The sequence below is a fragment of the Pteronotus mesoamericanus genome, unplaced genomic scaffold (genome assembly GCF_021234165.1).
Source record: "Pteronotus mesoamericanus isolate MK-2021 breed Mesoamerican mustached bat unplaced genomic scaffold, CSHL_Meso_final contig_42, whole genome shotgun sequence".
In the NCBI taxonomy this organism is placed as follows: domain Eukaryota; kingdom Metazoa; phylum Chordata; class Mammalia; order Chiroptera; family Mormoopidae; genus Pteronotus; species Pteronotus mesoamericanus.
In genome coordinates, this window is record NW_026555157.1 from 7,160,854 (window position 1) to 7,175,156 (window position 14,303).

Below are 14,303 nucleotides of genomic sequence, written 5' to 3' on the forward strand. Positions count from 1 at the left end.
GTAAGATGAACAGGGAAAGATTTTTAAGCCAAAGTACTTAATTATCTTTTTTGGGGAAAAAAGATAGGAGATTTAAAAAAAAAGAAGAAGAAGAAGAAGTCAAGACACTACCTAGAAATTGCTAAAATGACATGTTTGCTTTTGACTAAAAGGATTTTTAAGGACTTTTTTTTTTATTTGTCTCATTATATCCCCTGAGTTAGAAAGCAGGAAAAGGTTTAACTTTCTCTTGATTTAATACGCAAAATATAACTTCGTTATTCATTTGGAGACCATGTCAGTCAATGTATTTTAAAAACTGAACAAGAAGAGACCAAGAATTTTAATTCTGACACTGACCGTCTCCTATTATTGCCATCTTTCACATCATCAACCTGTGACTTTCAATAATTGCCTCTACAATGAAGTCTCATCCATCCCTGAGTTTTAGGTCAGCATTTCCAACTACTTGCTTTACACCTCCACATAAGATTCCCTTCTCAAATTCCACACTCCTGAACCTGAACTGTACTTCCTCTGCACACTCTCAAATAACTTCCACCATGGAAGTGCCATCCTTGTGGAAAAGGACCAGCATCCTCTTAGGCAGGCAGCTTCTTCAATGTTCAATGGCTTGCTATCACTTATTCTCCCAACTCCCAGGACTGCTTCTTCTGTAGTATCTTTTCTAAGTTTATTCTTTTCCAGTTTAACTGCCACTGCCCAGAGCAGGTCCTAATTTACTGTGTACACCAGCAATTTTCAACCAGTGTGCCGCAAGAATTTTTAAAACATGCCATACCTGACTATTTAGTCAAGGACACTGATCTCTTTTCCCTTAGATTGTCAAATTAAAAAATTACAACAGCCAACAGAACAACAGCCATCAGTGTGAGTGCAACAAAATTTTACCTTTTTGTCTTATCGGCGAATATATATATATATATTTATCTATTTATTTATTTTGTGTGTGTGTGTGTGCGCGCTGCAGAATTTTAGTAATTAGTTTGTGTGTGCCTTGAGATGAAAAAGGTTGAAAATCACTGGTGTACACTGACTGCTTCCAGACTTGTCTCCCTTCTGCTTAATCCCACTTTATCCTCCTAAAATTCACCCTACATATCTGCTGTCATATATATCTAAAGTTTTGACTACATCACTTCCCAGATTAAAAATCTTAACTTGCCTGGCACCCAAGGATATCTATGAACTGGCCTCAAACCAATATTGAATGACTATTCTCCCAGAACTCCTTAAAAAGCCAAAACTTGGCCAAACAGAATACCTAACTTGCTACACACAAACCCAAACTTGCATGCCACTGCGCCTTTTCTCAGGCTAGTCTCTTCTACCTAGAAAGCCTCTCACATAAATTTGTGCATGTCCAGATCTCATCCTACTTCAAGGCAGAATTAAATGACACCCTTTTCATGAGGGCTTCTGTTTCCTTCAGTCAGAAGAAACTGTCTCCTCCAAACTGTCTCCTGTTCATTTATGTCTGTACTGTTATTGCTATTATGTTCTGACCGCATGAGACAGCGTAGCTAACGGTTATGAAGACTGACTCTGGAAACAGACTGCCCGCGTCAAATCTCACTACTGGCCGTGGGACTTAGAGCTAGTTACTTAGCTTCCCTGTATGTCGGTCTTCCTCTGCCTAAGTGGTTTTCAAATTTTAGTATTAATCAGAATCGCCTGGAAGACTAGTTAAACCACAGACAGCTGCCCAGCTCACCTCAGACCTGAGAACATGTATTTCCAACAGGTGATGCTGACATTGCTAGTCCAGGGACCAGTGTCCTCTCCCGTCCGGCTTCCCTCCCTTGCTCTCAGGTTCCCCCTGAGCCCTCCCTCAATAAATCACTTGCACAAGAATTTGCATCTCAGGCTCTACTTCTAGGAAACCTGACCAAGACACAGCTTCTTAATGTATAAAACAGGCAAATCATTAACTCAAATGATTATTATGAATATAAAATCAGATAACATATGCAACAAGCTTAGAATAGTACCTAGCACATAAAGTGCTCTTAATAAGTATTAATTACCATCATCAGCTCCCCTGATATTAGTAAATACTCACAAGCAATGGTTCTATCCCTCAGTCAACTTTGTATCTTCTCTATTACCTAACACTAATATCTACAGTTGAAATCAATCTAGTGAGCCTACTGTATTGTGCATTGCACAGATACAATAACTAAAGCTTGGTCTCTAAGGAAAGGAAGCCTTAATATCTGCTCTCTGAAAAAACCTGGAGGAAAACAGAGGTAGAGCACTTACAGTTGCAGGCAATGTTCACAAGAGAATTCAAGAAATGGGAATTAAAAGCTGGGACTGCGTCATTGGTGGGATTCCTGGAGGATGACTACTGCAAAGCAGAGTGTCAAATGTTATCCTGAAAAGGATGTTAAACAGTAGATCACATACATGTGAGTAAAGCCTTACCACAAAATAGATTACCAGTAAAAACAATGAATATGAACAAATCTTTAACATCTGATCATAGACCTATTACTAGACTTGATAAACTATTTGCAATTAGAGAAGTAGAAGTTTTTTGATGCTTAGATGAACAGTGGGTAATAATCAACTTCTCCAGCTAATGTTAGGCTTTAGCTAAAGAAAGTCCACTATGATATCTAGTCATTTTGTACAGCTCTCTCAATGAAACCCACACGTATCAAAATGGGATAATCATGCCATGTCCACTGCCACCATCCTTAGGGAATACACAGAGTGGTATAATAAGCTGTAAAATTTACAAAGTAAATACCAAGTGTAAAAAAAAAAGGAAATATCGATTTTCATTATGAAAATAATTTCAAATACGCCTTCTATGTTAAAAACTGTAGGTATATATATATTTTTTGTTTTTTAATACTCACTCGAGCATATATTTATTGACTTCAGAGAGTAAGGGAGAGAGAGAAAAACATCGATGTGAGAGACAAACATTAAAATAGTTGCCTCCCGTACGTGTCCCAACCACGAATCGAGCCCACAACCTTTTAGTGTAGGGGATGATGCTCCAACCAACTGAGCCACCCAGCTTATGCTGTAGGTATATTCTTGATAGGTGTGTGGATTATACCAGCATGTGCTTTTGTCAGTGTTCACCAAACACTATACTGAAGATCTGTGCATTTCACCATACATCGATTTTACCTTAATTTCTTTAAGTATACATTACAGAACAGAATGGAATATTCAAATGGATTTTTAAGATGAAGCATTCTAGAAACTTCAACAAACATGAGCTTCTGGTAGCATAATCTGACCTATGACCCCTGCCTTCATAAGAATATAAATTTACTTTCTTGTGGTACTCAGAAACTTTAATAAAAAAATTTGAGAAGCAGAACACTAAGAAAACCAAACATCCTTTGACTCCAGCTTCCAGGTTTATTTAAGAAAAAGCTCCAGAATCTAGCCAAATGCTTGGTTCATTACTTAAAATTTTCCAACAGCTTCACTGAATATTTTATATAAATTGAGCCTTTTCTTGCCATTCAAATGGGTGACCTGATAGAATTACCCCTTAAGACTGGTCTGTCCCTTAAAACACATTTCCTAAAGCAACCGCTTCAAAAGAAAGACCAAAAAATCACCACAACCACAGTTGCCCCAGTGGGACAGCCCCACTGGTTCTGTTAACTGAAGGGGTAACTGCAGAAAGTTACCAGACACCTGTAATGCCGTTTAACACCCAGCATTTACGTGTAATACTCCTCTACTGGGAGAAGGGTTGTGAAAGTTTGCTCAGCAAAATGGTCTGGCTCAAGGCCAGCATCTAAAACAGCATCTAATCCAAAAAATAAAATATACATACACACATCAAAATTATGAACCTAATATAAGACATTTTAAGTCTAATAAGCATGTAAACCTGTTTAATAAACATCTACTGAATCAAAGTTGAATAGGCAGTGGTTTCTATTAACCAATACTTTTCTAAAATGGAAAGCAAAGTCCTAATATCTTAGACAAGCTTGGCAGGATAGCACCAAAGAGGAACACCAGAGCATGTGAGCAACAGAGTTGAGCAGACCCTGAGCCACCCAGGCCAGTACTGGACCTAACAGCAGAGGCAAGTGTCTGTTGTGGAAGGGCACAGCTTTCGCCCCTGACATCGACCTCAGAAGATTACGGATAGGCTCCAAAACCTCCTCCTTGCTATAATGCCCCATTATTTTTTTTTAATCATAAATTCATGTAAGTTATATTTTTTCAGAAATGTCTATTTTCTATTTTTATCTTCTGGGGAACAACAGTTTTTAACATTTTTGTCCTACTATTTAAGGTGGTAATGCTTGGGGGAAGGGGTGTATTTGTCCAGAAATTTTTAGGACAGTAAAAAAGTATCACTCATTCAAATTCATGAGGACATGTATGAATAATTCTTTTCTGGTGTTATCCATGATTTCATAGGCTTAATTGGAGATGCTCTGAGCATTCAAAAGAAAGCCTATTTCAATGACAACTCTCCATCCCAGCGGTGTTTTAAGATGCCCTTCCTTGGGACTTCTTTATCCTCTTTCTTACCTGGAAATGCATACTGTTTTTCCAGAAGATAAACACCATGTTCTTAAACTTGAGTGGGAGAGTATTTTTGGTTCACTTTCTGCTTTTTGATGAATAATTTTTTATTGGGCTTTTTATGACTACAGCAATGTATTCTTGAAAAAGTTAACAAGCACTCTGCAAGTTTCTTCCAGGGTCTTTAATGAAAAACCCAAGTTGTGTAAATTATTTTGCTGTTCGTACATCACTGTTTCTTTGCTCAAGTGACGTTGGAAATCTAAAAATTTCTTTGTGAGCTGGGTACACCTAAAACCTTAAACCAAGAGGCAAACACAAGAAAAGTATCCCAACTACATTACAGCTGAACAATATGGATCTGACCTGTGCAGGGCCATTATATGCATATTTTTTTCAGTAAATTTACATTACGCCCTCCATATTCCCAGGTTTCACATCTGTGGATTCAACCAGTTGAGGATTGAAAGCAGTATTTTTGATCCACAGTTGGGAATGTGCAGATGTGAAGGGCAAACTGTATGTGTTGTTCTATGCCACTTTATATAAGGGACTTGAGCAATCAGAGATTTTGATATCCATGGGGGTCCAGGAAACAACAATAGCCAAAAATGATAGCCAATTCTCCTCCTGCCTATCATTTTCTCATCTTCACTTCAGCTTCTAAAATGCTCTCCTCCAAAGTCTCTCCTCCCTCACGTTGCCCGCACAGGCACAACGCTCATCTACCTCATCTGTCATTTAGCCCACGCACTAAAAAGCACATGCCTATGTTATTTCATTTATATGTGGTATATTAAAACAGAAAGCAACAAATGAATGAACAAGACAGACAAACTCACAGACACAGACAACAGAAGGGGGCAGGGGAGAATGAAAAGAGCACAGGGGGTCAAATTTATGGTGATAGAAGGAGACTGGATTTTGGGTGGTGAGCACACAACACAAGATACAAATGATGTATTAAATAGAATTGTACACCTGAAATTTATAAAATGTTATAAATCAATGTCCCAATAAATGTAGTGAAAAAAGAAAAAAGCACAGGCCTAGACATTAGCTGTAATACATTGGGAGCATAGGGAACAGTGGAAAATTGGACTTAGGCTCTAGAGTGAGAATGACCCGAATTCAAATCCTGAAGCATAGAAACAGTTACGTGGTCTTCATAGCTAAAAGGGGGAATAACAATATCTGTCTCACAGTAAAATCATAAAGATTAAATAAGATGACTTAAAATACCTATCGGATAATGTTCAATACACAATAGCAATAATTATTATAAATACAGAAGACTTTATAAAAATGGTTAAATCCACTGGTATAACATAATGAGGATTTTCACCATTCAGTGTAATAGGATATCTATCAAATAAGTCAAAACTTTTCACTACTGACTGGTCTGCTCAAACTAGCAAATTTAGCAGATCCTTACCAACCTGAGTCACTTTATTACCCCAAAATAAAATTTTTGAAATGAGAGTTCTTTGCCCTGGCTGGTGTGGCTCACTGGATTGCCGGGCTGCAAACCAAAGGGTCGCCAGTTCAATTCCCAGTCAGAGTACATGCCTGGGTTGCAGGCTAAGTTCCCAGTAGCGGGGGCGCATGGAGAGGCAACCACACATTGATATTTCTCACTCTTTCTCCTTCCCTTCCTTTCTCTAAAACTAAATAAATAAAATCTTTTTAAAAATGAGTTTTTACCCTATGAAGTCATAAGGGTGCATGAAATGAGGTCTTTGCTACCTCAGTAAAAATGACTAAAAATGGCTTTTATCTATAAATTCCTAAATAATTGCAGTGTCTTTAGAGATTGCAGATCACCCTGCCTCTCTCCATGCTTGTTTAGACCAGCTGAAATGTCCCTGGTTCTTCAGGCTTAAATAATGAAAATGTGAAGAAACCCAGATGAGAATTTGTCAATCTACTTCAAAAGAAAGAACCTTAGCCCTGGCACCGATAAGCCAAGGTTGCAGGTTCAATCCCCAGTTGGGGCACATACAAGAATGAACCAATGAACACATAAACAAGTAGAACAACAAATCGATGTTTCTCTCCCCCGCCCACCTACCGCCCTCACTAATCAATATATTTTAAAAATTTTTTTAAAGAGAAAGAAACTTCAGTCGGGAGAGGGGAAGTTGGGGTAAGTCTTATTATCTTCTAATTTTTTCAAATGTGTACTTTTACTGATTTGGACATTTTTAAAAAACAATTTTACTTTTAACAATGATTTAGAGTATAAATCACTTCACGCTTTTCTATCTGTAACTGGCAAAATATCTATTCATACCATAATGCTTGTTTTCTTTACTATTACAGAGGTTGATGTTGGGGTACCTATTTTTGTTAACTTTGTATTCCCAAGGCTTAATACCATGCTTGTAAGACAAATGGCAGGACCTCAATAAATGTTCATTGAGTAAATGTAATGGTTTCTGTGATTGCCTATTCAAGAGTTGTTTCAACTGCTTCTCTAACATAGCAGAGGATCAGAGCAAGGCCCAGAGCAATCCCTTAACACACTAATGTCTCTCACAGCTGAAACAAACCCAGCAATTATTTATTGGGGGCATCATCCATGGGCCTTGCACTCTGCTCAGAAAAAGGCAATGTTCTGCAATGCAAGTAAATATGGGCTTTTCAGCCTCTTACATGAAAAAAGATACAAGTCAGGAATACCAAATAATCTGAATTTTGAAATATTACAATTTGTCAATATTTATGGGAGATACTTTCCCTTGGCTCTAAGAGGGCACACAGTCACAAGGAGTTGCCCTTTAAAGGACCTTCCTGATCATTCCAGGCCAGCCTGTTTCATAGATGAGAAAATTGAGGCCTCCTGAAATAAACCCTCTGGCACTGGTTACGCACTTCAGTAATGCAAAAGCCAAGGCTAGAACCTGGGTTCAATAGTTTTCAGGACTTATACCCTAACATACATGTACACTAGTAAGGTCTGTGATCCTGAAAGAAAGGATCTTACCTGTTACATTTTTTATATTGGCTCTTCTTTTTAGTCTTACACATTGATACTAGATGTGAAGGCAAAAGCTGATACAATTTTTCTAAAGAATACATTTCCTAATAAAAATGTATTGTGTAAACAAAACTTAAACATCATTACTATTCTAAACATTTATTTTAAAAAAAGCGAAGGGAAGGTCCTTCCTGAAATGCTTCCTTGGAAACCACTTTATAAAACTGATGATCATAAAGATTTTCCACATCAAAATCAACAAAGTGTTATCATTGGGCTACATCCCTGATTCAAAATGTAGCATCAAATAAATAACTGGTATGTGGTTATTTCCATATTTCCCCTCTCCTTTCCTGCCTTTCCTGGTGTATGTGTGTGTGCATTTTAACACAGAATATACAAAGGGCCCAAAAGGACTATAAAAATATATTTACAGTATATAAAAGTTGAACTCTGATATAAATTACCTAAACATTGATGTAACTTTACTTAACACTTTTGCTTTCATAGTGTTTATAAGATCTCTTGCGAGCATGACTTAGTGCTAAACTCTTAAAAAAGTTGTTCCAGTATGATTTGATGCTTTCATTTTCTCAAAAAGAGTTCCTGTTGCAAAAGGAGGCATTCAAAATCATTCCACTGAGCTACAGTTGAAGTAGTTTAGTGTGCTGTCAATTCGGCCTCTAAAATATCTCTTGGCTTGGTTCCTGGCCACTGTGGGTGAGTTCCTTAATTACTTCCAGCCTCTGATGCTGTAATAGTATCATCACCTGATGTTCCTGCCATTCAATCACCTTCTTCAATGTTACCCTGTGCATGGTACAAAGCCTGCTTCAAAGACCCTCCACTGCCTGGCCTAGCGATTACGAGCCTCTAGAATCTGATCCATTATTACTTTGATGCAATATTTCCCTTGTACCTACCTGTGGGATTCCCAATCTTTGGTATGCCCTTTCCCTCACTTTTCCCTTCACCAAGATTGTCCTTCCCCCTTATTTTTTCGTCCAACAAAAATCTGACAGCTGATTCTGTACCACCTGCTGAAAACACAAAACCAAATAAGGTAATTTTCCCGTGCTCAAGGGGTGTGCCCAAATCCCATTCAATCTTCAAGTTTCAATGAAGACTTCCCTAATTACAGACCCAGATGTTACTTCTCCCTCATCTGTCATCTCTCTTTTTAGCACATTGTCTTACTCTCCTGAATGACTACTCACTTTAGCCAAAAGTCAACACACACGTGTTGAGCATCTACCGTACCCAGGCATGTGCTAGCTTCTTTCCTGTGTTATCTCATTAATGTCACATAAGAAGGTTATTTCTGTACCTCCTCTCCCTGCTGCACACACTCCTTGTAAGCAGGAATATTACTTTACACACCTTTATCCTCTTGGTAACATTCACAGTGCCCAGAACATAGTAGACACTTAACAAATATATGCTGAAAGAATTAACAGATATAGAAATAAATTTGGGGGGAGAAGAATTTTTGAAAAAAAAAAGTATTAGCTCAACACTACTCCCTGTCTTGAGTCTTTGCAGATTATTTTAAAACTTAAATGTATGTCTCCTGCCATCACCACTAAAAAAGGGAGGGGGACAATTAAAGAACATCACAGTCACTGAAGATACTCTTCTTCTCAGTCTGAAACGTCTACTTACTAGTTAACTTGACTGCTATCAGGAAATTTCAAACTTCAGCGTCTTAAAGTATGAGTGAGCTGCAAGAAATGCACACGGTTTGTCCCTAATTCTGCCAACTACAGAGAAAGCCATCCAGAGTACCATGCATCCTTTTCCAAGCATAATAGTAGATTCCCCCAAAGCCAGCCACCAGGTACAAACTTTTGTACCACATTTCATGCTGAACAGGAATGTCTCCAGGAGTGCCAGAGCACTCTAAAAACGGTGCGGAAAGAGCCACTGGAGTGTTGGAAGAGGACAGGGCATTCCTGAAGTCAGCACCATGCTCTCCCTCTTTCTATGAATGGCACTCCTGGACTTGCCCGATTCCTGACAGAGTAAAACTCCTCTCTACTCACAAATGGCCCATTGAAAGCTGCAACCCTGCATTCTGTCTCTTTTCCCTTTGCTTTATTTTTCCTGTAATATATTACCATCTAACATATCATACAACTTACTTGTCTTTTATACCCCACTAGAAGGTACCCTCCCATCCAGGCAGCGTTTTTTAACCGTTCTACTATTACTATAGCCCCAAAGACTAGAACAGAGCCTAGCCCAAAGGAGAAGCACAATAAATGTTTGTTGAATGAATGCTGCACTTTATTAATTTTTAAATGTATCATATTACCGAATATCAGGATCCCACCAACCCAAGAAAACCATGTTTTCTACACCTGTTTTTATACATGAGTGTAAATATAATATCCTGTTATGCTTGCAAATAGACAAATGAACACACACATAAACACTGATACACTCAATATATCGGAGAGAAGAACTTATGAAAGCAGTATAAACTCATAGCTCCTCAGTGTCTATGTACAAAGCACTTGACTGTTTTACATAAATTTTACTTTTTAATTTCAAAATGTTTTTAAAATGTAACTATTATTTTTATTCTTTGTAGATGAGAAAAACCAGAGTACCAAGACATTAAAGCGCCTGGCCCAAACTCACAGAGCTAGGAGGTGGCACCGATGACATTCAAATGAGGCCTGTTGGGCACACAATGATAGTTTTATTTCACGCTGTCTCCCAGGCAGATATTAAAAGACCATTTACGTGGTTTTCTGAGAGTGTGGCTAGACCCAGAACTCAGTTTTAAATCATGAAAAAAGAAGCCAACCAACTGAGGCGGGGGTGGGGACAGGAACAACTATTCCAGCAATCAGATATTGCAAGTCCTGGTGTAGGATTCCCTGGATGAGTAAGGACACTGGAAAGGGCACTGGCTTTGGACTTAGATGCTGCGGCCCCTCCTGTGTGATGCTGTGTGAGTCACTTATCCTCTCGGAGCCTCCGTGTCAAGATTGAAAGGGGAGAGAACGGGGGAAGGAAAATAGAAGTTAGAAAGGGTATATAAACTATAACAACCAGTGAGATTTGTTATGATCTTTAAAATATTTGAAAGTATATATGAGTGCCTGATATACAATAGATAGTTTATATGCGTTATACTTAATGTCACATTTTATTCACTTCATGAAGAGTAGAACAAATACACAGAGAGAGAAAAGACCAACTGGGAGAGTTTCACGAGAATCTGGGAAAGATTGAATTAGATCTTAAAATTATATATGTCAGAAAAGCCTGTAAAACTCTAAATTCAGTCTTACATTTCATTCATCCATTAAGTAACTCCCAATTGCCTCTTTAGTTGATAGGTACTAAAGTAGTAACTGCCAAGCGTGTAAGGCACAATGATCACCTGTACAAATAAGACAAAGTTCAGTGATTTCATTCACTGAACAGTAAGTGATTCAGTAAGTGGTCACCAATACCATTAATTTACTAAAGATATGTTTTAGAACCATCATAAATTCCTTCACACTTTTCTTAAAATTCTGCAAGATAACTATATGTATATTATCATCCTATCATAAAAATTTATAGCTACAAATCTTAACCAAAAAAATTTGAGAACTTTTGAGTTTTCTTTCATGTTATGAAAGCAAATACTTTTCTAGCACTATCTCATTATAATATAAAGCAGCTTGTTTAGATCACTGTTACTTGACTAGCATTCATACATTTATGAAGTAGGAAAATAAATATTGATTAGTTTTTCAAACAATCTTGAACATCAAGAGATATACCTAAAATACTCATTACTCCTAAGACAAAATAAACACACTAGCAGAGAAGTTGTATAATGGACCATAAGAGAAAATGGTTGGGTAAGAAGTTACTCAGCAAATCAATATAATTACTTTTCCTTCTGAAAATACAGCACGAGTGGGAGGGATAAAGGAACCACATGTTATGTTCAGGTATAATAACTATTACATTTGTAATGAATAAAGATAGTTTTGCAGGTATGCTAAAGAAAAAGGGCCAGCACAACAAGCAGTGTTCAAAATATTATGATCAAATACCTAATTCAAATATTTTAAATTAGTAAGACATTTAAAATTTCATTCTTGCATTAACATGATGATTATTACAGATTTTTATGCAGGTAAAATGTTTTTGTGTTATTTATCTCAGAAGTCACCTTCCATATCCTAAAAAATAAAATTAATTCCACCTTTGGGTATTTAGCCAAAGAAAATAAAAAGTAATTTGAAAAGATAGAGGCACCTCAATGCTCATTTTGGCATTATTTACAATAGCCAAGATATGGAAGCAACCTAGGTGTCCCTTGATAGATGAATGGATAAAGATGATGGGGTATACATGCACAATGAAATACTATACAGCAATAAAAAAGAACGAAATCTTGCCATTTGTGACAACATAGTTGGATCTAGAGGGTATTATGCTAAATGAAGTGAGTCAGGCAGAGAAAGACAAGCATCATTTGATTTCACTTATATGTGGAATCTAAAAACAAAACAACAACAGACTCATAGAAACAGAGACCAAAGAAATGGTTACCAGAAGGGAGGGGGTGAGTGGATAACTGGAAAGGGGAAAGGGAATATAGTCAATAATACTGTGATACGTTTACGAAGTGACAGATGATCGCTACAATTGGTGGGGTGATCGTATTGTAAAATATTAAGATGTTGAGTCACTATACTGTACACCTGAAAATAATATAACCAATAAGATCACATACCAACTATACTTAAATACTTTCAAAAATCCAAAAGAAAACATGAGTTTCTTGCAAAAATTATCTCATGTGGCATAAATGATTTTGTCACTTTCCTAAAATTATCTGTCACTAAAAGCACTTGATAATGATTTATTTAATCACGTGGTCCTGTGTATCATGAAATCTAAAAAATTTGGGTTTTATTTAGTCAAGTAAGCAAGCAAATAACCAGTATTCTGCAAAAGGACTTTGAAAAATATGGTCCTTCACTTACTCATACTAACATTTCCAAAAATTATGACAACAGTAAAACTACAAATGTGATAAATTTAAACACTAGTTATTTATGGGCAGGAATAACTACAGAATGAATGTCACCTCAGCAAAGTTTATTAGAGTTAAGGAATCAAGATATGGAGGATCGGCGGCTCCCAGGTCTCAGATAGAGCTGATCTTCAGAGGGCATGGCAAAGAGAAGTTAGGTATTACAGCGTGGGCAAACTGGTCAGTGGCCTATGGGACCCAAAGAAAAGGTTAAGCATTACCTTGAGGCTTCCTGTGTAATATTCCTACTGGAAACAATTATTAGCACCTTTGATCTATTGTAAACAAGCAGTCTCCTCTTTACAAACCAGCAACATTTTACTGCTGGTAGGGAAAGAGATCACCATTTCAAACTCTTTGTTTTGAATCCTATGTTTTACAATCATGTCACTGAGCTGAATGAAAGGCCTAGCACAATTGTTGTTGTAACCACTTAACTGCGTCATCGCTACCTCCTGTGCAAGACTCAAACTCAACCAGGGAAGCACCAGACTATAAACGAAGTAATGGATTTCGTGCTGAATATCCTACCAATGGCCACTCGTTAAATAAGGAGAAGAGTAATAAGTACTGCTCCTTTTAAAAATATAAGTCCATTGACCAGCACGAAGATAGTGAATGCATTATTATCTTTCTGCACGTGCAGGGAGCTAAATCTCTACAATCCTAGTTGCCCAAACCACCCTCAAGTCAGACAAGCTGCATTCTGAAACCTTCTGCTTCCAACTAAATACAAGGTACTGATCTGCTATCACCATTCTCGCACAAAAATCAAGAGCTTTTATTTCCGTTTAGCTGCCACTTAAGATTATAAAAAGTTGACTCTTCCTTTTGTTTTCATAACTCAAGTCCTCACTGAGCATACTTTCTTCGTCACAGATTGGCCATTTTGGGTTTGTTAAAAATCCCATCAAATTGCACTTATATGGGATGACAATTAACTGTTACTGATGGATAAAAGAGGTGGATGCTTCAAGTCATTCTGTACTCTATTACTGCACCTACCTAACTTAAGAAAGAATCTTTATAAAGGTCAGAAGTTTTTTCTTCTTTAATCAGAACTCTAACAGACAAACTAACTTTGAAAATACATTAAATCGGCTGGGCCAAGAGATGTATTATAGAACACAGAGCCCTTTGCCAGTACATTGAAAAGGTAAAGGAATGTCTCCATTATCCTTTCAATTTAACTTCTAATATGTTTATAACTTTAAAAAAAAAAGGACTTCATAAATAACTAGCACTTTATATTTAAGAACTATATTTATAGTTTTCTAGATGTAATGTTTTAGTACCTAAAGGCATGATCTCCTCAGATATAATACCCTGCAGGGTCTCCACATACAGTTGTGCAAGTTGTTATGTGCACACCCCTAGGGGGCACTGTTCACATCAGAGAGCCTAGATCTCTATTATTTATTATGGCAATTTCCTGCCAAAATGAAGGAAAGTGTCTCACAAAATCAATCTATTATGACAATTTTTCAACATTTGGAAATAGAGTATCAAGAAAGGGGTGCCTTCTCTTTCTAATATACACAAGGAGAAAAACAGGCTAGCGGCCACTAGAACCACCTGGCTCTTGTTCCTCGGGAAGCCAGGAGCTGGGGGATGGGCCACTCCCAGGTGAACTCCCAAAAGCAGACCTCTGATAAGACATACCAGGCTTCCTCTTGGAACTGCAGCGCAGAGGTTAGTTTCTCTCAAATGACACATAAAAACACCAACCTTGAAAACATCATCTAGGATGTTAAC

General features: G+C 37.4%; 1 protein-coding gene across 1 annotated transcript in view; it reads right to left on the reverse strand.

Annotated features, from left to right (window-relative positions):
- Window positions 1-14,303, reverse strand: part of BBX (BBX high mobility group box domain containing) — a 259,101-nt gene that overhangs the window by 222,692 nt on the left and 22,106 nt on the right. The window contains exon 3 of the mRNA XM_054577334.1: window positions 2,263-2,377. The gene's annotated coding sequence lies outside the window, so the exon portion shown is untranslated. The remainder of the gene's footprint in view (window positions 1-2,262; window positions 2,378-14,303) is intronic.